Source organism: Humulus lupulus, chromosome 1 (assembly GCF_963169125.1).
Source record: "Humulus lupulus chromosome 1, drHumLupu1.1, whole genome shotgun sequence".
Lineage (NCBI taxonomy): Eukaryota > Viridiplantae > Streptophyta > Magnoliopsida > Rosales > Cannabaceae > Humulus > Humulus lupulus.
Genome location: NC_084793.1, coordinates 268,026,609 through 268,049,795, shown reverse-complemented (window position 1 = coordinate 268,049,795; position 23,187 = coordinate 268,026,609). Strand labels below are relative to the sequence as shown.

At 37.7% G+C, this 23,187-nt stretch overlaps 1 non-coding gene across 1 annotated transcript; it reads left to right on the top strand.

Annotated features, from left to right (window-relative positions):
- The first annotated feature begins 2,876 nt into the window (after nucleotides 1-2,876).
- On the top strand, nucleotides 2,877-2,983 carry LOC133813650 (small nucleolar RNA R71). The gene has a single exon (XR_009884657.1). It is a non-coding gene; the product is annotated as a small nucleolar RNA R71 (small nucleolar RNA).
- Nucleotides 2,984-23,187: the final 20,204 nt, after the last annotated feature.

Below are 23,187 nucleotides of genomic sequence, written 5' to 3'. Positions count from 1 at the left end.
TAGTTTCTTTTATTCAGATCCTAACTCTTGTTTATAATTCTTGATTAGGTATTTATATTCTTGAAACTTAAGGTCCTTCTTGGTAAGTTTCTTCTTGATGGTTTAGTTTTCATATTCATCTCTATTCTTAGAGATTCTCACCTTTTTCTACTGTTGGTTTATAGGAGTTCTAATCGCGTTCTTGTTCTCAAATATCTCGACTTTTGGTAAGGAAAATAGGATAGTTTTTATATGCTTATATGTTATGATATGTTTATGTTATAATATGTTATGTTATGATATGTTATGATATATATGAATATGTCTTGTAGTCTTTGGGGCTCATAGTTGCTTAGCTAGCAAACCTCAATGTATTTTGAGGCTTATAGTTGCTTAGCTAGCAAACCCCAATGTTTTTATGTTGCTTGGGGCTCATAGTTGCTTAGCTAGCAAACCTCAATATATTTTGAGGCTTATAGTTGCTTAGGTAACAAACCCCAATGTTTACCATGAACATGGATTAGAGTTGTGATATATGTTTTGATATAGTCTTATGTTTATGTTTTATGTTATATGATTGATTAGTAGATTTTCCTTGTTGGGCATTAGACTCACTCCTTTATTTTTAGTATGATGCAAGAAAATAGATACGAAGGCAGAAGGATTCTTGGAAGCTTGGCATGTGTGTTGAGGCTGAATGGAATGGATGGGCTGCATGTCGATTCGAGGACGACGCTATTTTTAGTCTTTTAAATTATGTTTTTATGTATTTTTCGCATTTAGTTTTGTAAACAATTTCATTTAATTTAAAGTTATGTTTTATTTTAAAACAATGGGATCCCATACCGCACATTTATGTATTTCGAATATTTACTTTGGAGTGTTAATAAAGTTACAAATATTTCTTATGTATGTTCTCTTCAAAGTAGTAGCTATGTCTAGTAGTTTTAATGGTCCAAGGTCTTAGAAATAGTTGGGTCATTACATTAAAACAAGTGAAAGATGGTGCAAACATTCATCCAAGGAAGAAGCAAACACAGAAAAATCATCCATAAACATTTCAAGAAATCTTTCAACCATGTCAGAAAAAATTGAAATCATACACCTTTGAAAAGTCGCAGGTTCATTGCATCATCCAAAAGGCATGCGATGATAGGCAAAAGTTCAGAAAGAGCATGTAAATGTAGTCTTTTCTTGATCTTCTGGGCAAAGGGGATTTGGTTATATCCCGAATACCCATCAAGAAAGCAATAATATGCATGGCCAACTAAACGTTCAAGAATTTGATCAATAAATGGTAATGGAAAATAGTCTTTTCTAGTAACATTATTCAGCTTTCTAAAGTCTATGCACACTTTCCACCCCGTTTGTACTCTAGTAGGGATTAATTCATTTTTCTCGTTTTCAACAACTGTGATCCCAAACTTCTTAGGCACAACTTGAATTAGACTAACCCATTGACTATCAGAAATAGGGTAAATGATACCTATGTCTAATAGTTTAATGACCTATTCTCTAACTACTTCTTTCATATTTGGATTTAGCCTTCTTTGACATTCTCGAGAGGTTTTAGAATTCTCTTCAAGATGGATTCTATGCATTTTCACATAACGATCGGCTAATTGAAGAGTTATAGAAGTAAGTTTTATCTCACCAAGACCAAGTTGCTTATAAATAGAGTAAGGCAATAAATTCACACTAGCACCCAAATCGAGTAAAGCCTTGTTAATAAAATGATCATCAATAATGCATGAAATTGTGGGACACCTAGGATCTTTATATTTAACAAGACTCTTATATTGAATAATGGAACTAGCTTGTTAAGTTAAAAACGCTTTTTTAGGAACATTAGTGTTTCTTTTAACAATACAAAGATCATTTAAAAATTTAGAGTAGGCAAGAATTTGTTTAATGGCATCTAAGAAAGGGATATTGATACTAACTTGTTTGAAAACTTCTAAGATGTCATTATATTGGCCACATTTTTTAGTTGGAAGTAATCTTTGTGGGAATGAGGCTTTTGGAATGAAAGGATGGATTGGAGTTTCCTTGTTTGAAGAGTCATTGGCATTAGAACTAGCAGGCTGACTCTTTTCTTTTTCTTTTTCTTTTTCAACCTCGGGTATGTAATCGGGTTTGACAATGTTCTTTCCGGACCTAAGAGTTGAAATTAATTTTACTTCTCCATTATGACTAGACTTTCCTATCTCATATTGACCTTTTGGATTAGGGATAGGTTGACTAGGGAATGTTCCTTTTTCTCTATCAGCTAAAGCAGTAGCAAATTGTTGTAAAGTATCTTCTAAGGAAGGTTTCCTTTGTTGAGGATATGGTTGATTTTGTGGGGCATGAGTTTGGTTTTGTGTGTTGTATTGGTGCCCTTGATTCATTTGAGGTTGGTTTTGCCTCCATAAAAAATTTGGATGGTTTCTCCAATTTGGATTCTAAGTGGATGAAAATGGGCTATCATTTGGTTTCCCATAAGAATGAAGAGCATTGGCCTCCTCAGAAAAGGCTTCTTGGTAGGAAGGACATGATTGGGCATTATGGCAACGACTAGAACATATAGAACAAACATCTTTTCTTGGTTGTATTGGAGAATTTATAGTTTGGCTTATGGCTAAAGCTTTACTTTTCTCGCTAATTTGTCTAAGGATGTTTTTAAGTCTAATTCATCTTTTACTTCATACCTTCCTCCTTTTTTTGGTGAATTACTTGACCTAGACCTAGGATCAAAATAATTCTATTATTGTGAATTGACAGACAAATCTTAAAGGGTGTCCCAAGCCTCTTGTCCTTGAAATTTTTAAAAAAAATTGGTATCCATAGATTGAATCATTTGACGATTAGAGGGAGTCAAACCATCATAAAAATATTTTACGAGTCTCCAATTTTCAAAACCATGATGATGACATTTTAATAATAAATCTTTAAATCTTTCCCAACATTCATAAAACTCTTCATTATCTTTTTGAAAAAGCTCAGAGATTTCTCTCCTTAGACTATCAGTTTTAGACATAGGAAAAAATTTCAGCAAGAATTTATTATAAAGTTGATCCCATGTAGTTATAGACCCCATGGGAAGGGAATTTAACCAAGATTTTGATTTGTCTTTTAATGGAAAAGGGAACAATCTTAGTTTGACCGACTTAAAATTTTAAAATTTAAATGTTGAGCAAATTTCTAAGAAATCTTTGACATGTATGTAAGGATCCTCTCTATCCAACCCATAAAAAGATGGCAACAATTTAATGATTGATGGTTTAAGCTCAAAATGTGTAGCAGAAGTGGTAGGAAGAACAATACATGAAGGAGCATTAGATGAAATAGGTGCAAAATACTCAAGCAAAAAATTTTCAGGCACAACATTTTCATCAACAGGATTAGCAATTGGTTCCATGATGCTTAAATTTTACTAATCGATTTTTAGAGTTACATTCCCAATGATGCATACAATTTTCACAAACAAGGCAACAAAGATAATCTCAAACAAGCAATTTTCTGATGTGGAAGATCAGTTAAAACCACAACCACAGAGCATATTTAGGATTTTTAGAGATTTCACAACAATATAATTCTTATGGTTTACTTGTGCCCAGGCCTATTTGATTCCACTTACTCGCGCACTACTAACAACTCCCCGAGGTTAATTAGTAGAGGCGGATTAGGAATTTTGTTCAAATTTTCTTTAAGCAAAAATTGCTTATGGTGAAAGGACAAGATTTAGGTTTCTTTTTTTTTCAAGTATTTTTTTCACAATATTACACTAAAATATTATAAAGGACAAAGAAAAATAAGTCAAAAATTAAATAAGACTAAAATTTAGGCAAGAGTAGGGAGGCATAGCATACCATCAGTGTAACGCCCTGGTTACCCCAGAACAGTTACGGTGAACGGTGAACCGGAAATTTGACCCGCTACCCGAGTCCTTTGGTTAAAAACGTGATCTAAGTGTTATTATCAGGTTAAGGTGGAAAACCAGTAAAAAGGAAAGGGTACTTTTCATTAAGTAAATAAATTGCTCATGAGCCTTTCAAAATATTTACAAGTAGTTCGTAATACAAAAGATTCGCTACAGTTCCCAATTTACAATCCCCGCCGGCCTAAGCGGCAAAAATAGGGTAAACCCCTAGTCCCTCTGAGAACTCCTTGACCGTGGCGGTCAAGTGGCCCTATATGTACACAACGTCGCCCAAGCTCCCCACTCAGGGCTGGTTAAGCTTTCTCCTTTCCTTCACCTGCACCACATAGCACCCATGAGCCAAGGCCCAGCAAGAAAACACAATAAAATATGATATAATATCAACAACGATCGTAATAATCATCCAGGACTATCAGCCCAACAAATAGGTGACAATAGCCAACGGTCACAATCACGAGCAGCGCTCCCTCTAGCCATGTGACGATAGGGTCACCAGGGCTTAACTGATAAGTGATTCTCTCACAAATTGATCAGGACAAGTGTATGGTGATTAGTCACCAACATAACCTTCCTCACGACTCTGGAGTCGTAACTATGGACAACGTCCCTTAGCCACGTGACTAATGGTCACCGGGGTCGTATACCTTGGCTATAGACATCTGGTCGTAGACCAGGCAAGCGCTTATAAGTTCTTCGACCTTAGGGTCAGTCCCGCATTAATGCCATAGAGCCATTCAATGCGTGATCATCGACTTTAGAGTCGGTCCCTGACTAGTCAGTGTCTTAAACAAGTAATCAGCATTCATTAGCATTTAATATGCAATCCACGCTCATATGTATCAACCAACATGCCTCAATATCAAACCATGCATGGCATATACCTGTACAGGGTGCAACTGTATCCATACACTGTTTTCTTACCTCAAGTTCGAGCGAGAAGTATGATAAAGACGACCCCTGAGAACGATCGATCTTTTAGTTCCTTAGCGGTTACCTAATCACAACCAATTATAACCTCCATTAATGAGAATCCACAATAATAGGGTCTTAACCTAAGCACCATCCTCGGGACCTCGAAACATGCCCACACGGTGAGTATAATCGATCCCGGGCCTTAAGGATTGAAACCCCAAGTCAAAAACCCTTAAAAACACTCAAAACGGGGTTTGGAAGGAACAGGGTAGCGCTACAGCGCTCAACCCCTAGCACCACATCGCTCTACTCAGAACCTCCCAAGCACCAGAAAGCCTCCTGAGGAGCGCTATAGTGCCCTAGGGTGGGCGCTGTAGCGCTACCTCCAGCCCAAAACACCCCTGAACCGACCTTCTTCATCTCCTTCGTTTCCAACTCGATTTCCAATCTTCCAAAGCCTATTCTTGATGCCAAATGAACCCAAAAACCATTCTAACACACCCCAAACATCACAAGCATGGGAACCCTAGCCAAAACTCCCAACAAAACCCATGAATTCAGCCTAGAAAACTCAGCTGCAAAACAAAACTAAAACAGAGCAAACCAGAGAAACTATGGTTAGAAACTTACCCAAAGCTTGGCTTATGATGGCCTTCAATGGTGGAACACACTCCCAAACTCCCAAAGCTTGCTTCCTAAGCTTAAATCCTCAAAATTGGTTCAGAAACCACAAAGAACAGTGAGGAGAAGAAGGTACGGGAGAACTCTAAAATATACTCTGTTTTTCCATCATTTCCTTCAGCCAACAAGTGATATATCTATCCTAGGGGTGAAATGTCCATTTTACGCCTAGGTCAATTAATGGTTTCTAAAGACTCCCAAGGGCATTCTTGGTACTTTCCTCCTAACTCGTTAATCATAATTAACACTCTCTAATTCCCGTTATTCTCAAAGATCTCAAACACCAATAACTCACATCCCGTTACCCTTTATCTCCCGGTAACGCTATAACCCTCAAAATCACCCCGAGACTCAACCCAAGTCCCGACATTTAAACCCACTGTGATTAAACCGCTAATCAATAATCTACGATCGTCTCATGTCGAACAGCTCGAACAAACCCACATCATAATGTGGTCTCAACATATATCACCGACATGCATACAATTAACATTATATTATAATATAATTCTCATAAACGTGCATAAACACATTTAATGGCATAATTAAACAATTATGGCCCTCCCGGCCTACAAATCCAGCCGTTAAACCACATTAGGGAATCCGGGGCATTACAACTATCCCCTCCTTACAGAAATTTCGTCCTCGAAATTTACCTGAACAGCTCGGGATACTGACTCCGCATATCAGACTCCAGCTCCCAGGTCGCCTCCTTGACCTTGCTGTTCCTCCACAACACCTTAACCAAAGGTATTGTCTTGTTCCTGAGGACTTTATCTTTCTGATCAAGTATCTGAACAGGCTGCTCCTCAAAGGAGAGATCTGGCTCAAGCTCTAGATCCTCATAACTCAAAACATGACTCTCATCAGATACATACCTCCGAAGAGCAGAAACATGAAATACGTTATGCACGGCCGACAACGCCGGAGGCAAAGCTAGCCTGTAAGCCACTTGACCAATCCTTTCCAGGATCTCAAATGGACCTACAAACCTGGGACTCAGCTTGCCTTTCTTCCCAAACCTTCTCACCCCTTTCCATGGCGAGACCCTAAGGAAGACATAGTCTCCTACCTGGAACTCCACGTTCCTGCGTTTGGGATCTGCATAGCTCTTCTGTCTACTCTGAGAAGTAAGCATCCGAGCTCTAATCTTATCAATAGCCTCATTGGTCCTCTGAACTGCCTCAGGACCTAAGTATCTTCTTTCACCTGTCTCATCCCAATGAATGGGAGATCTACACTTCCTACCATATAGCATCTCATAAGGTGCAACACCAATGGTAGATTGATAACTGTTATTATAGGAGAACTCTATCAAAGACAGATACTTACTCCATGATCCACCAAAGTCCAGTACACATGCTCGCAGCATGTCTTCTAATATCTGGATCGTCCTCTCAGATTGCCCATCTGTCTGAGGATGATAAGCTGTACTGAACTTCAGTTGTGTACCCATGGCCGTCTGTAAACTCTTCCACAACTTGGAAGTGAATGTAGGGTCCTGATCTGACACGATCGATCTAGGAGCTCCATGGAGGCGCACGATCTCTCTCACATAGAGATCTGCATACTGGTCAACAGTATAAGTAGTCCTCACTGGTAGAAAGTGAGCTGACTTGGTATAGCGATCCACTATCACCCAAATGGAATCATGCTGACCAGCAGTCCTGGGCAAGCCCACCACAAAGTCCATTGTGATGTCTTCCCACTTCCATTCCGGGATATCCAGAGGCTGCAATAACCCTGCCGGCCTCTGATGTTCAGCCTTAACCTGTTGACATGTCAAGCACTTAGCCACATACTCTACTACATCCCTATTCATCCCTGGCCACCAATACAACGATCTCACATCCTGATACATCTTCGTGGTGCCTGGATGCAAAGAGTAAGGTGTAGTATGAGATTCATCCAGAATCTCCCGCCTCAATGCAGTGTCTAACGGAACACATATCCGTCCTTTATATCTCAACAACCCCAAATCAGACACTGTATAATCCCTGGATACTCCAGTCAAGACATCCTCTCTAATCTTGATCAGCTGTGGATCACCCAGCTGACCCTCTTTAATCCTCTCTAGCAGCGTAGACTGTAGCGTAATATTGGCCAACTGGCCCACCAGCAACTCTATACCAGCTCTGGTCATATCATCAGCTAACTCTCTGGCTATTAGCCTAATACCATGAATCTGTCCCGGACCCTTCCGGCTTAAGGCATCAGCTACCACGTTGGCTTTCCCTGGGTGATACAAAATCTCACAATCATAATCTTTCACTAATTCTAGCCAATGCCTCTGCCTCATGTTCAAGTCCTTCTGAGTGAAGAAGTACTTCAAGCTCTTATGGTCTGTATAAATCTCACACTTCTCTCCATAGAGATAGTGCCTCCATATCTTTAAAGCAAAAACCACCGCTGCCAACTCTAAATCATGAGTAGGATACCTCTTCTCGTCCTCCTTCAGCTGACGAGAAGCATAAGCTATAACTCTCTCTGATTGCATCAAAACACAGCCCAAACCCTGATGAGAAGCATCGCAGTATATCACAAACTTATCTTGGTCTGTTGGAAGACTCAGTACTGGAGCTGTAATCAACCTCTGCTTCTACTCTTGGAAGTTGTTCTCACACTTGTCTGACCACACAAACTTCTGACCCTTGCGTGTCAGCTCAGTCAACGAAGTAGTAATCTTTGAGAACCCTTCCACAAAACGCCTGTAATACCCTGCCAATCCAAGGAAACTTCTAACCTCAAAAGCATTCTTCGGCCTTGGCCAATCTCTGACCGCTTCAATCTTTGATGGATCTACTGTAATCTCCTCCTTACTGACAATATGCCCAAGAAAGGACACCTGAGACAACCAGAATTCACACTTCTTGAACTTTGCAAACAATCTGTGTTCCCTCAACCTCTGTAGAACCAACCTCAGATGCTGCTCATGCTCTGACTCAGTCTGAGAGTATACCAGAATATCATCGATGAAGACGATCACAAACTGGTCCAAATAATCCTTGAACACTCTATTCATCATATCCATGAAAGCAGCAGGGACATTAGTCAATCCAAATGACACAACCAAAAACTCATAATGCCCATACCTAGTACGAAAAGCGGTCTTCGGTATGTCTCCCTCCTTAACCCTCAACTGATGATAACCAGAACGAAGGTCGATCTTAGAGAATACCGTCTTACCCTGCAACTGATCAAACAGATCGTCTATCCTTGGCAAAGGATATTGGTTCTTAATTGTCAGCTTATTCAGTTCCCTGTAATCTATACACATCCTCAGAGAACCATCTTTCTTCTTTACGAACAGAACTGGCGCACCCCAAGGTGAAAAGCTAGGTCTGATAAAACCTAAGTCCAACAGCTCTTGCAACTGTACCTTTAATTCTTTCAACTCAGCTGAGGCCATTCTGTATGGTGCTCTAGACACTGGCTCCGTCCCTGGGGCCAGTTCTATAACGAACTCAATCTCTCTGTGTGGTGGCAACCCTGGCAAATCTTCCGGAAACACATCCAGAAACTCACACACAAGTCTAGTATCCTCTGGTCTCACTGGCACGACCTTGGTGGTATCAACCACACTGGCTAAGAATCCAATGCAACCCCCTTGCAGCAAATCCCTAGCCCTCAATACCGAAATCATAGGAATACGGGGTCCATGCACAGCACCAACAAATACAAAAGGATCCTCACCTTCAGGCTCAAAGGTGACCATCTTCCTTCTACAGTCAATGGTTGCCCCATACTAGTAGAGAATTCACTAACCTTGAGATAAATTTCGTTTCTTTTCTTGCAATTCCCCGGCAACTGCTCGAAAAACTTTGTGGACCCAAAACAGTTATGTTTTAAAAATTTATAACTCATAAGCGCTCGAATCGTATATGAAGTATAGTGTTCGTGTAAGCACGAGATCAAACCCAAAGGAGTTGTCTAAAATAAAAAAGAAAACTATTTTAAACCAAAATTAATAAATTCTAACATAGCTCCAAAGATTGATGAGATTTAATGTCATGAACATAAAATAAAAGATTTAAAATGAAGCTATTTAAGAGAATAAAAATAAACCAACAATGATTTGAAAATAAGTGTTAAAAGGAAAGATTATTAAGATACTAGAATCCACAAAATGTAAGTTTAATAATACTTATTAGTATATTGATTCCCAAGTTTTAGTGATAGTTAAAATAAGTCTTTTCCAAATAGATTTATACTTTTAAGAACAAATTATTTCTAAAAAGATAGGATTTTTCTTCACTTTTCAAAAAAAGTATAATTTCAAAGTATTTAATGTGAATTAACCTAATGAAACAACAAAAAATCAAATAACATTATTTATAAGGCCAAACATTATATTTTTGTTCTAAGCATTGGATTTGTACAATTTAATGACACGTCTTACACAAAGAATATTATGTTTTGCAAAATGAAGAACAAAGTGCAATATTATCAACAATCCAAAATATGAGATATTAAAGATGAAAGACATATATGAAGAAAAAAAATCCATAAACTTTGTTGCATTACAAGGGAAATCAACATACAACATAAATATTATCTAGTTACAAATTGCTTCATCGTGATCTTAATAATCTTATGAAAAAGATTAGAAGCACGTAACTAGAATAGAAATTACAAAATAAACAAAATACATACTTGAAAATGCTCTTGAAAAATCCCAAAATGGAAGAGAGAATGGTAGAGAGAAAATGATAGAAAAGAAGATGGTAACCAAAAATTAAGAACCCTAAAATGGTTTTGAAATTTCATATTTATAGCCAAAATGAGATTATTAAAATAATCAATTTAAATTAATTAAATTGATTAGATTAATTAAATTAAACATAATATGGAAAATAGGGGAAAATTGTAGGACTGATGATTTTTGGGTAAAATGTTGTAGAAAAATTGGGTAAAAATTGCATTTTAGGGACAAGGGGACAAGGTGGATTTGATGGGCTCAAGAAGGAGTTGTGGCAGGTGGTTGCTAAAAGGAGCTAGGCCGAGTGGGCATGGGCATGGCTGTGTATGGGCCTGGATGAATTGGGCATGTGCTGGTTGGTGGAGCACCAATGGAGGAGAGGAGGAGACAGGGATGTTCAGCTGGGTGAGTGCAGGAGTGGGCCGAAAGCAGCAAGCCCAAGTGTTGGGAGGCAGGCCTGTGTGGCTAGGTTGGTGGCTGGCTGGCGGCTCCAGGCGTGTGGTTCCAGGCAGCTCCAAGAGGCTTGTGGGCCATGGGACAAGAGGTGGGCTGGTTTTTGGCCTTTGGACAAAAACACCAAATCTCTTACTTTTCCTTGAAGAATACCACTTTTTCCTTCAACTTTCTTGCTTTCAAGAGCTAAAAAAATACTACATAATTCCTACAAAATAAATATAAATTAAGTCATGATAAAATATTTTCAATTATAAAATAAACCATATTAATTCTTTGAAAATATTAATTACAACTTAATTTAATTTTACACTAAAGATCAACAAAAGTGCATTTTTTTTTTACTTCTAACTAAACTCAATAATTGAAATAATTAAACTACAACAAAATAACTATAAAAACACACAAAAATATATAAAAGAAAATAAACCCAATAAATTCAAAATTACTTAAAAACTTAATTAATCAATTAAAAACTCAAGAATTAAGCAACAATTATTATATAAAATATGGTAAAATAACTCTATTTTGTAGAGTTATCATATATCGACGATTTTGATACATTGTGATAATCAAGCAAATTTGATTAGAGCTTATAACACAATTTATAATGTGAAGTCTAGACATATAAGTCACAAACATAACTATGTGAGTGAATTGATTGATAAGAGTATCATATCGATTTCTTATGTGAAATCATGTGAGAACTAAGCAGATCTGTTTACCGCACCTCTTGGGAGAGATTTGGTAAATTATACAAATAAATGGATGGGAATAAAACTCCTTGAAGAATAGATTCCCCAGTGATAGCAACCCAACTCAAAACTTGTTTACATCGAGCATATAGTTCAATGGGTAAGAACAAGTCATTCGATAAGGGAATAGTTTCATCATTAACAACTTAAAGGTCCCATCAAGGGTGAGTTAATGTTGGTTGCTACTCAAGTAAGGGTTAAGCCTAGGGCTTTTAATGAAATTCAGTTGAAGATCAACAAACATCTCTAAAGGTAGCAAAAATGTTGTAAGAATTTCACCTATGTGAACCTAGAGGTGGGCCGCCTCTCAATAGATGTAATGGCCCAACTACTCTAGACCTTGTACCATTACTAACTTCTATACAAAACTTACGAAAACATACATTTGAAATAACATATCTTTATTTCAGAACTGTAAGGTAAAGGCTTAAAACTATATAAAATTCATAAGTATGACATTGGGATCCCATTGTTTGAAACAAAACATAACTTTGACATAATGAAAACTTAATTAAAACTTATTACAACCAATTACGGAAAAATGCATAGAAAACCATAATTAAAGATACTTCATCCTCGAATCGAACTCTCGGTCCTTCGATTCCATTCCTCCTCAATACACATCCCCAAGCTTCCAAGAACCTTTCCCGCCACCAAAGCTATTTTCCTGCACATATAAACATAAAGGAGTGAGCCTAATGCCCAGCAAGGAAAAATCTAACACATAAATCATATACATAAAATCCATATCAACATATACTAAAACATATCATAACATATGTCACATATACTATAATGGCCATTATTACTTGGGGTCCCATAAACTAAACAAGTCATATGCCCATTAGATTTGTGGGGCTTGCTAGCTAAGCAAGTCATATGCCCATAAATTTATTGGGGCTTGTTAGTTGTACAGGTCATATGCCCAAGTCTACAAACATACATAACACACAAATCATAAGTTAACATAACACATAAATCATAAGATAACATATGGCATAACACATAATATCCTATCCTATTTTCCTTACCAAAAGTACCAGGATATGAGAACAGGTTTGGGACTTTGGAACACTCCTAAAAACCATAAATGAAAGGGTGAGTATACTGAAGAAAGAGGAATGAAAAGAATGGACGAACTATACCATCAAGAATATACTTACCAAAAACCTTATGTTCAAGATCTTATCCAAGAATAAAGAATAAAGTTAGGGTGCTGAGTAGAAAACTATAAGAACTTAAGGGAAACAATACCAAAATGAACTAGAGTTTGGAATACCTTGAATGCTTCTATGACCGATCTAAACCTTGAGCCTAAATGTGCTATGAACCTTACTTCCCAAGTGTTTGGTAAGCTTATAACCCCCAACCCAAGTGTTTACACTCTCAAAAATAACCTAGCAGCTTGCAGCCTCTGAACTTAGCTTAATGAATGAATAAATGCTGGGTACTAGGTCCTATTTATAGAGTTCAAGAATGAAAAGATCTTCATTTAACTTGAATAAAATAATGGCTTTTTAAGTGAAAAATATTTGAATTATCGTTCAGCAGAGGCTAAAGACTCGGTTAGAAAGATGCTGGACTTATCAAGAGGTTAAAGATTAAAATGAGAACGTTTTAAAAAACATTCAAAAATATACTAAAGGAGTCGATATATCGCCCCTTGTAGGCGATATATCGCCTGGGCCAGCATGCCCAAGGCTCGTCGAGGTGATCGTGCGAAGTTACGTGTTTTTCGTATCCCCGTACTACAATATATCGCCCCCTATAGCTGCGATATATCGGCATACGCTGAATATTTAAACACGAAATTGCACAATTTCAACTTAATTTGAATTGAGTAAACAGCCTTGACTAAGTCCTCTAACGTTTTCAAAGCTGCTGACAGACCCTAGGATATTCAAATATTACTCTTAATAAACTTATTCCTAAAAAATACTTAATTATCATTAAACATACACATGACAAGTGTTACTTTCTTATTGGGTCTATCTAAACCTTATAATATAATAAATATCACCATCAATATCAGTCATATTAATCAAACCTTAGGTTAACATTAATATTCTTAAACTATAGGTTAAACTTAGAAAATCTACAAGTGTTACTATGAGTGTCCAATTAAATCCCGGTCCGAACCAAAATCCACAGTCATAAAAATACTACTACTATTACTATTATACTACTATCTAACTAGATAAGTAAAGTTCTTGGACTCTACAATAGAGTATGAGTTTTCTCTCTGGATGGTTCATGAATGGATCAAGCACAAGGCCATTGATAGTGCTAAGTACGAACAGCGGGAACTACATAAGTAATATGATAGAGTTATGTGAGACATTACCGATTTTTATCACTAGGAATGTTCGGTTCAATCTTTTAAGAATACCTTAGCATTCTGATTCAAGCTTTGTAGTATTTTCACTTAGGTAAAGTTCAAAGCAAAAATGTACTTTACATTATGCACTAATATCGTTGGCTAGACAAGTAAGGATGTATTTAACCAAGCGGGGGGAATGTTGAGATTAGTTAAATACATAGTGTAATTTTTTAGGCATGATGAGGTGCTAAAAGAATAACGATTTCACAAAAGTCAACACGTGAAAGTTGGCTTTCGGTATATGCATGTATAAATTATCTTTTTGGGTCTAAAATGATTATTTTGAGTATATAAGAGCACCCATGAAGTTTGGAAGTATTTGTGGATGTTTTGATAAATATTTTGGAGTGCAAAGTTAGGGGCATCGGCGATGCATCGCCCTTGGGAGGCGACGCGTCGCCTGGCCCATGAAACCCTAAACAAGACAAACCATGCTATACATTGTCTATTGACATCGCCTGGGCCGTTATTGCATGTCTGTATGATTACAAAATTTTGCACCAAAACTTTAATTTAAAATCTCTAATCTCATTGGTTGAGTAAATGAGGGACCTATACTATTTAAGTTGTTCATATGAGTTAATTGGTGACTTGATCACTCACCTCTGTCTCTCTAAAAGTAGAACTCTCTCTCTCTCTCTCTCTAGTTCCAATATTACAAGATTTTGCCAAGATATTCATAAAGAAAGCTTGGCTTGTATGATAGATCAAGGCTTGTGTATCCCAATCTCATTCCATTCTTGTAGCTACAAGAATTTCCATAGAGAAGGCTATGAATACATATTTTTGGACAAAAAATCTACATTTGTGTCAAGCCTTGCAACTTTTGTGTTTCACATAAAATCATAGCTTTGTGATTTTATGTTCTAAGGGTTGTTCTTCAAGAAAGGTCTACTCTAAACTTTGATCCAAATGAGTTTATGTAACTTTTGTTTTACTTTGATTAAAGATTGATTAATTGTATACTTTGTCTTTGGTTGTATCACAAAACATTGGTTGTTTATAGCCTAATCCCAACAGTTTGTATTGATGATTAATTGTTTCTAAGTTCATCTTATAATCATTTAATCACTTAATCCTTTATAATCAAGATTTGCATTCATACCATGAACATGGTTATTTGATTATAAAGATTTTCATTCATACTTTGAATAAGGTTCTTGATTAGCATATAGGGTTTGTAATATTGAACATTCCTATTATGCATTGTTGATTAAGAAAGTGTAAAGCTATAATTTTCCAACAATCAAAATCTTTGTTCCTAATTTTTTTTTCTTTTGTGTTTTACATTATTAACAATGAGAGAAATGTTGGGATTTGTGTCCTTAAAGCGTATTTCTGTATGAACAATTATTGTTAATTAAATAAAGTTAATACTTTGCACTCATATTTATATTTAATTATATGTGTCATTTATCATGAAGATGTATTATTGATGTGGTCTTGAATTAAGTATATGTAAAATGATATATATATATACAACAGGATTTAATTCAAGATAATAATATATAAATTGTTTGTAATCACTAAATAAAGTGGGAGCTTTATTTAATAAAGAATATGAGTATGATCTATCTTTTGTTTAAGACAGAGCAATTTATCAAGACTGTTAAGTGTAGCAACACAAAGAGATAAAGTTATTGTATAATATACATTGTATTGGACTGGGACACGATGAAAGAAAGAACTTATGATAATCTCCATTAAAATAAAGAAGTTCAACATCCATCAAACGGTGGTCGTTTGAGACTTGACCTCAATCCTGAAGTGAGTAATGAAAATTCTATTTGTGCTTTTATGACTTTTGACTTATCGGGTAAGGTTCAATATTCCTACGACCGAATTCATGATATCTTGGAATCATAGAACTACAAGTGGCTAGGAACATACTTCACAGATATGGAATATGCTCCTTACTTAAAGGAAAGCAGATTAGTTGTTCCTTTTAGTGTTGATTCGTGACTTGAACATAGAGCACTATATTTCTGTTAGAGAACTGAAATTTAATTCTATAATTATATTTATAGAATAATTTTCATTAGAGGATCAATGGAACTAATTGATAAAGACATAATCAGAGAGGTTAACGGACATTAAGACCTAGTTTTAATTATGAAAAACTAGGAGAGGGTCATAACTCATGCAATGACTAAATCAATGGACTGCTTTATAGTTATAGCTTCTAATAATATAAGAATGTACTTTTGAGAGTTCAACTATGAATTTCTAGTGCAATATGTAACGCCCAAATTTCTTGTAGCGTTAATTTGACAATTACCGTAATTAAGGATTGTTGACGCGATTTTTCGCCAACATTGTATTAAGAAATAATAAGATAGATTAGTGCTTAATAAACTGTAATGAAAAATAAATGATTTCACTCAAGAACACAGAACTTTTACGTGGTTCGGTTGTTAAAATCCACCTAGTCCACGAGTCTATATTATTGTTGTTTCTCTCTCTATTTTGGCAGAGTTTTTGGTATTACAAAATAATGGTCCATTTTCCTGTCCAATATTCCTAGTATTTATAAGGGAATTTCATGGACAGGTTTGGGTAACCGCGTGAGTCAATCATGCATTTACATAATTATTACATTTAATACAAATAATTCCCATTTATATTGGGATATGATTTGATCATAAGTAAATGTTCTCCTAATATCTGGGATATTAAATATGACAGTCTGGTTATAAATAAACGTATAAAAGGACCCGAGTCTCTGGGATCCGCGGATATGCAATATATTAGAATTACCACAAGCTAGATATCTCCTCCAAGTTCGTGCTTCAACAGCTGTTTTGATATTCTGAGCTCGCGCTTCACATCCTTCGTGCCCATAGCTCGGGTTAAACCCAGGACGCCTAACACCACGCGTGACCAAATGAAACTGGAGTTGTCCATGTGGATAATAAGCAGATATCATTTCCTTGGTTATTTCTCCGTATATTTATTTGCCAGTTGTACCCGAGCTGAGTGAATGAACTCGAGCTAAAATTAGGGTACAACATTTTCCCCCCAAGCTCATGCTCGTGTTAATTAAAAAAAATAGATTTACAACCAGCCGACCTAAGCAGCAAAATAGGGTTTAACCCTAGTTCCTCTTTAAACCCTCAGCAGTGGTGGTCGAGCAGCCGCATATGTACACATCGTCACCTAAGCTCTCCAACTCAAGGATGGCCCAACTTTCTTTTGCCTTTACCTGCACCACATAGCACCTGTGAGCCGAAGCTCAGCAAGAAAACTCAATATGCTCATGAACAGTAATAACATGTTACAAAATCATAATAAGCATGCCTAGCAATAATAGCCCTATTCATCCATGCAAATAAGTCCAAACAATGATTGTGGATCCTGCCCTCCTGTATGGATGACTATCAAGTCAATCCTAATCAGATGAGTGATTAACACTTCGAGATTCTGATAATCATGATGGGGCTTATATCCCTAATCAGATAAGTGACTGGTGAGTAAGTCATAAACTTGAATCAGATAAGTGACTGATGAGTGAGTCACGAACTTAAACCAGATGAGTGATTAACACTTTTAGATTCTAATAATCATGCTGGGTCTTATAGCCCTAATCAGATGAGTGACTGATGAGTAAGTCACTAACTTGGGCTCAACACCCATAGCCATGTGACGTTGTAGTCACCTGAGCCTTTTGGCCCTGGCTCTAAATAACTAGTCTTTAGACTAGACAACCGCTTTTAATTTTCATCGAACTTGAGTTCGGTCAAGCATTAATGTTCATGATGAATCATTCAATGCTTATGTCCATTAGATCTATTCTTTCCGGGTTGCGTTAAACATGATAATACTGTTCTTGACTCATAAGTCAATACCATACGATTAGTGCTCAGTACTACTGCCAAACTTGACTAATGAGTCACAGCTTCATAGTTAATACTGACACCATTGCCGACTCTGACTAATGAGTCAGTGCCATTCACAAGTAAGCAAGATTTTCTATGCATTTGATATGCAATCAATGTCCACATATATATCACTCAACATGCCTCAATAATAACCATGCATGTCACATATGGGGTGCAGTTTTCTTACCTCTGGTTCGAGCAAGAAATAACAAATGAACGACCCTTGAGAACGATCAATCCTTTGATTCCTTAGCGGTCACCTAGCCATAACCAAATATGGAATCCAATTAATGAAATTAACAATAAAAGGTTCTTGACCTAAACCTCACTCCCGGAACCTCGAATCATACTCAAATGGTTAGTAGATTCAATCCCGAGCCTTAGGAATTGAAACCCTAAACCAAAAACCCTCAAAAGTGCCCAAAATAGGAATCAGGAAAGACAAGGTAGCGCCCTCCCTTGGGTGCTGTAGCACTAGAACCAGGCTGAGCTGCCCTGGTTTTTCCCTCCTTCGATTTCACCACTTTCAACCTTCAAGAATTAATCCCAAACTTCATCCAAACTTCCAAATGAACCCAAATACCAAACATGCAAGTCCTAGGCATCATAATCCAATCAATCTTTGCCAAAAACTCGCATCAATTCTCAACTATCCAATCTAGAAATCAAGCTGAAAACCAAATGAAAACAGAGCAGAAAACTAGAGTTCTAATGGCTAGAAACTTACCTCAAGCTCAGAATCATACCCTCTTCAATGGTAGAACATAACCCTAGACCATCAAGGCTCAACTCCCTAGCTTGGTTCCTCAAATGGAGCTTCAAAATTCAAAGAGAAAAGAAGGGAAAATGATGATCGGGAGAGGATGAAACTATACTCTGTTTTCTACAGCCTTCTACAGCTTCTTAAGGTTGATATAATCCTTTAGGTCAAAAGACCAAAATTCCCCTAGGTCATTTAAAGTCCTCCTAAGGCTACCAAGGGCAAAATCGTCCTTTGTCCTCTATGTCGCTAATCATAATTAATGCCCTCCAATTCACATTATTCCCAATCTTCTCAAATGCTAATAAATCATATCCCATTACCCTTTAATTCTCGGTAATGTACTAATCCTCAAATTATCCCGAGACTCACCCCGAGCCCCGAAATTAACCCCGTTATGAACAAACCGATAACTTGCATTCAAAGTTTGTCTCATGTCGAATGGCTCGAACATATCCACATTATGATGCGGTCTTACTCATAATTCACCAACATGTATGAAAATATACAAATATGCCCTCAACGGGCCAAATTACCATAATGCCCTCATACTGAAAAGTGGACCCATATGCATGCATTTATCATCATATAATAATATAATTCACATAAACATGCATATAATCATTTAATGGCATAATAAATCAATTATGGCCCTCCAGGCCCCCTAATCAAGGTCCTAAACCTTATTAGGGATTTTGGGGAATTACACCCATCCTCTCAAGAGGCCTTGCTAGCCATTGAGGAGGAGGACGTTGAAGAGGACGTGGTGCCTCTAGTGTGAAAAAGGCGGGCTCCTGAGCCTGTCTGGGAACCTGATCTATAATTAGTTGCATCAGGGGCAGCAGTCGACCCCTCCGGCCAAGGTAACCCATACCCCTTTTGGGAATTAGATAGGGATGTTGCTGATTTTAGGTAAGTTTGTTTTAATCCAAACCAGCTCGTCCATCGTCATCCCTATAACCCGGATCGAAATATTACCCTACTGCAGTGCGTAGACCACCTAGTGGTATGCCATGATAGCAGTTATCCTAAGGGCACAGTCGTAGTAGATAAAACTTTAAAATTTAGATCCACCATTTTTTAGGAGTATGGCACCAACCGTAGAACCTGGCCTTCTCTGCTCCAGGGTGCATTTGCCCCTGGATTTAGACAGTATGTAGATGAATCCAACCCTGAGGAAGGACTTGAACCTGAACCGCTTAGGATACCAAAAATATTAACTGTAGATTCTCCTTCTCCTCCATTAGTTCCAAGGCCGAAGGTCATGATAATAGACTAATCCCCCAGCCCGAAGGGTAGGATCTTTGTTTTCTTTCTTTCTTTATAAATGCTTTTTGAAACATTATTCTTCTGAACTAACTCTTTTTTGTTCTTTTCAGTCGAAGAGATGGAACAACCCGGATCTCTTGGCCTTCGAATTGCTTTCCAAGCTAGAAAGGCTGGCTCGGGCCCCATTGTGAAGAGTCCCAGGATTACGAATAAGACCCCCCTGCAACAGGAAACACCTCAAAATCCCCTGCTAAGAGGAAACACACGAACAGAGCTTAGGAAACAGCTCCGGTGACTTCTGTTACTGCTAGGAGGGTTCCCCTTCCTCCTCCTCCACCTCGATTCGTGCCTCCTCAAGCTCAAGTGATACAAGTTGAGCCTCCAGCCCCCACAATCTGAATACCAACAGATTCCCAGGATCTGGAGAAAATCCCTGAAGCCTTTCTGGGTATCGTTTATGAGACTGAGAGCCATATGGTGGGGCACGTCTATAAGGCCAGCTCGAGGGATCTGAGGACCATCGAGGAGCGCAACCCGGAGAATGTCATGGAATCAGCTATGGGGATGTACCTCACTATAAGTTCTCTTTCCTTACTTGATGAAACATTTCTTTTTATTATGACCAAGGGTATTTCTCTGACTTGTTTTGTTCTTTTTCAGTATTCCCTGCCAACACTGCCCTGACTGCCACTCAAGAAGACAAGCAGGCCACCAAAGTTGCCTTAGCGGCTGCTCAGAAGAATGAGCATGATGCTAAGGCTGCTCTTACCTCATCCCAAGAAAGTGAGCAGGCTGCAAAGACTGCATTGTCCGACCTCCAGGCTCAAACTGCATAACTTCAGGCCAAGGTTTATGAAGTCAAATCAAAAATTATAAAGGTCAAGGCCGTAGCAAAAAAGAAAAGGCGGCCTCATCATCGGCCATGGAAGAGATGTCGTACCACTGCTAGGCCTTCAACCTAGATGGGAACTTCTCTTTCATGGGAGCCGAGCTGTGGGATTCGTACCTTGCAAGATTCAAGGCTTGGCTTTTGCAAGAACTCTCAGAGACTGGTGAGGCTTCCGGTGCAGCTAAGGGGGATGGCGAGGAGGTCACATCTTCAGGGCAATCTGATGGAGCTCAATGGTACCTCTTTTGTATTTGTATGTAATTGTTTAACAATTTTTTTTATTAAAGAATTGCCTTCAGGCTCAGTTCGAGGTTTTTTCTCCTCAGGATAATTTGCTTGCTTTATTTCAATATACATCTAACTTTTTTATCCATTTATCTTTCCTTTACTATCTCTTATATTTATGAATCCTTATACTTGTACATTCAAGATTTTAGGAATTGATTTTTAGATCGAAATAGAATTTATCGAGCTTGGTTATATCCAAGTTTTGTGTGTTGATTTGTATCATACCTGTTATGAATCAAGCCTTGAACGCGGTTATAACTGGGTTTTTTAATAATTTAAACTTAGTTCGTGCTAGGTTTATTGATAACTTCGAGATTTAAAAAGCCCTTGATATTAAGAAATTTTCCCAACCTTCCAAGTTTTTGACCTAGTTACGTCCAGGGTTTTAAATGATTTAAGCTTAGTTCGTGTTAGGTTTATTGATAACTTTGAACTTTAAAAAGCTCTTGAATAATCAATTTTTCCAAGCTCTAAGTTTCGGACCTGGTTGTATCCAGTGTTTTGAACGATTTTAACTTAGTTCGTGCTAGGTTTATTGAAAACTCGAGCTCTTAAAAATCCTTTGAATAATCAATTTTTCCAAGCTCTATGTTTCAAACCTAGTTGTACCCAGGGTTTTGAATGATTTTAACTTATTTTGTGCTAGGTCTATTGAAAACTCGAGCTCTTAAAAAGCCCATGGATAATCAATTTTTTCAAGCTCTAAGTTTCAGACCTAGTTGTATCCAGGGTTTCGAATGATTTTAACTTAGTTCGTGCTAGGTTTATTGAAAACTCAAGCTCTTAAAAAAGACATCGAATAATCAATTTTTCCAAGCTCTAAGTTTGCTAATCTTAACAAGCAAGCTTAATTTTGCCAGCCTCGGGTTATATATATGCCCACCAAGTAATCAGAATGTAGAAACATTCTTGGTTGCTTTTACAAACACTAGAATATGAACTCATACAATCTTAAAAATTATTTGATAATCCACCTACTATTTAATAAAATGACTTTTATAAATAAGCCTTACATTGATGGTGGTACTACTGATAATATTTTTTCAAATGTAGGGCGTTCCAGGTCTGTGGGACTACTTCCCCGTTCAGCCGAGCTATCTTGAAAGTTCCTTCTTGAAAAACCTCAACGACCTGATATGGTCCCTCCCAATTCGGGCCTAAAACACCATCCTTGGGATCCTTGTTTGCTAAAAATACCCTTCGAAGAACCAGATCACCCAATCCAAATCTACGCATCTTAACTTTAGAATTAAAACAACGAGTGATTTTTTGTTGATAATGGGCGAGCTGTAACTATGACTCTTCTTGTTTTTCTTCAATCAGATCGAGGGATGTGTTAAGCAGTCCATCATTCTGCTCTTGGTTTAATGTCCTTTGCTTGTGAGTGGCTACCATGGCTTCGACTGGAAGCACAACCTTGCTTCCAAAAGTTAAGGAAAAGGAGTATGTCCCGTGGAGGTTCTGTGAGAAGTTCGGTAGGCCCAAAGTACTTGCGGGAGCTGTTCGGGCCATAATCCTTTGGCTTCGTCTAACCTCTTCTTCAGGCTCTCCTTTAGGGTTTTTTTCATGACCTACCCATTGGCATGCGGATATGCTAATGGTGAGAAACTCTTAATAATTTCATATTTTTCACTGAAGTCAGTGAAGAGATCGCTGTCAAATTATGTCCCGTTGTCTGACACGATCTTTTTATGAAGCCCAAATTGACATATAATACTCTTTGCCATGAAGTCTAGGACTCTTTTTGAAGTGATGATTGCCAGAGGTTTGGCTTCCACCCACTTCGTGAAATAGTCGATCGCCACCAGCGCATAATGAACTCCTCCCTTTCCCATAGGTAGGGACCCTATTAGGTCGATTCCCCATACCTCTAATAGCCATGAGGATGAGATCATTGTTAGCTTAACTGGAGCAGCTCGGGCAACTATACCAAAACGCTGGCATTTGTTGCACCTCTAAACATACGAGATTGAGTCTTTTGTTAAGGCGGGCCAAAAATAGCCCTGCCTCAGTATTTTCAGTGCTAGGTTTTGCCCCCCAGCAAGATCTCCACAAAAGCCTTCGTGCACTTTTTGAAAAATGGTTTTGGCTTCCTCAGGCAGAACACATCGTAGGAGAGGCAATGAATGACCACGTCGGTACAACGTCCCATCCACTATAACATACTGTGCATGTAATGCCCTAACTTCAGGGACTGTTACAATGTGCTTTGTAAACAGTGCTAAACTCGCTAATCGAGTCATTTGGCCAAAATTGTGTAACTAAGTATGATTAGCGGCTTAGGGATTAAAAATTTTGGTTAAGATATAACGTTTCATTAGA